This window comes from Otolemur garnettii, unplaced genomic scaffold (assembly GCF_000181295.1).
Source record: "Otolemur garnettii isolate 467f Iridium unplaced genomic scaffold, OtoGar3 scaffold00035, whole genome shotgun sequence".
NCBI classification, from domain to species: domain Eukaryota; kingdom Metazoa; phylum Chordata; class Mammalia; order Primates; family Galagidae; genus Otolemur; species Otolemur garnettii.
In genome coordinates, this window is record NW_003852430.1 from 2,697,169 (window position 1) to 2,699,349 (window position 2,181).

Below are 2,181 nucleotides of genomic sequence, written 5' to 3' on the forward strand. Positions count from 1 at the left end.
GCTCGTGCCCTTCTCCTTAGGCGGTGGCAGGAGCCACATTTGAGAGTGGCCTTCAGAGCTCCTTGTTCACATAATCAACCAGAAAGTGCTTATCCATGTTGGTCTGTGCTCAGATCTGGCTAGCAAGCCAGAAATTACTCTGGTTCACATCTTTTTTGTAGCTTCTGAAGGCATCTGAAGATGGACACTACTGGCTGATTCCTGCCATTTTCTCCCAGGATCCCTAAACCCAGAGCAAGCTGTAGAGCTTTAGGCTAAGGAATAGATGCTAATGGTAGTTGTTTTCCAAACAGAAAAGAATGCAAGGTTGGCCAATAAAACGAGGCGTAATAAACATAGGAAAAACTCAAGGCAGGCCTCCTGTGAGTTACTTTCCCTGTGTTTTTCAAATTGATTTATGAATAGTAAATGTTTTTTGTTGAATGACACGTCTCTGTAAGTCATAAACTGCAAGTGCCTTTGATAGAGGTGACTAGGTGGGGCCCTGCTCTAGTTGGTTGAGAGTAGTGTAGTGGACATGGAGGGGAATTGTTCTGTTCTTGCTTTAAGGAAGGGCTTGATGCCCAGCTGTGGGCATGCAGTCGTAGATTGCCAGCAGCCATCACCTTCTATGCCTCCCTCAGCTGTAGAGGGCTGTCCATCTTTATCTAAGCAGCCACCTCCAGTGTCTGAGAAGGAGCACTCCCACCTACAGCTCACCTCTGGTGGGGACTGCACTTCCCAGCTCCAGCGGCCCTGGCTGGGGCCTACTGGGCCTGCACTGGGGTTCTTCTTTTGCCCAGTGCTGCTTTGGTCTCTTCCCCTTCACAGGTGCTGATCCCAGATCCACTGAACTTCTGCTTGGCGAAATCCAAAGCAGGGTTTATAATCAACCTGTCTCCTCTTCTTGGAAAACAGTAGAAAAAAATAACTGGCCCCATAAACTAAATGCCTAAAAATCTTTTGAGATGATTTATCTTTTCATTAATTTTTATGTAAGAGAGGAAAGGACAACCTTTACAAAGTCTCAGAAAAGGAAAAAAGGTGTCTAGTTACAGTGAAGGGCTCTCAACATGGAGCCCAGGTAACAACTTTTTACAGCGGAAAGAAAAAATTCTGAATTCTTGACTTACCAGGCTCCAAAAGTCACATTCCAAAGCTTTCCATAACCAGGTTCTTATCAATGATTGCCTGAAGTATTTTCTCATGTTTCTAATTGTGTTTTGTGATTCCATCAACCATCCTAGCTAATCTCAAAATACCGAAGTGTTGCCTTGTCCTCGTTGTGGGCGGGGTCGAGGTTCCTTCCCTTGCGTTTTCCTGTGGGGGAGAGGCTGGGGGAAGCCTGGAAGGGATGGGTAGGGTGGGGAGGTTGGTGTAGGGGGCTCATTCTTAGGGCAACAGGCTCAACTCTGTTGTTCTAGTAACTTTGTTTCCGGAATTTTTGTATCTGCACTTGAACCTTGAATTATTTAATTGGGAAGGTTGGGGGCAGTTTGGAATCTAATTGGTTGGATCAGGAAAAACAAAACTCTGAAGGAATAAAGACCTCATCCTGAAGGTGCTGTGGAAACAATGGGCAGAGCTGACGAGCGACTGATCGACGGCATTGGTAAATTTATTTTTGAGGACTGAGGTTGATCACATGCTAGTTGTAACCTAAAAAGTAATATTTAGATGCAACAAATTGGGTTACATGAAGTCTGGAAAGTTTATAATTGACAAGGTACACACACGTAAGCAACAATTCTGCCCAAGTCAGATGGAGAACCATTTTTAATATGATACCAAGAGGTGATATCCTGGCCCATACAGGGGCTGGGTTTTGTGCATGTGTTAGGGCTGAGATAGCATGTTGTTCTTATCTGTATTTCCAGAAGCGTTTTTATTAGAACCATCTCCTAGAAGAAAGAAAGTGATATTAAAAAAGATTGCAACATGATTCCATCTTCAGTACTGTGGATGATGAAAAACTCAATATATGAGACCTGGAAATTTCGTGAAAGTAGACACCTTAAAAAAATAAGAAAACATGACCAGGAAGAGTTGGTCTTCACTTCTAGACCTATTATCACTTCACTTCACTCCTATTATCTCTGATAATAATATATGGATAGATATAGTTTTGTTGCATAAATATGGTTTAAATTTTACTCAATAAGCTACTAAAACTGTTTTGTTTACTCCTTTTTTTTTTTTTTT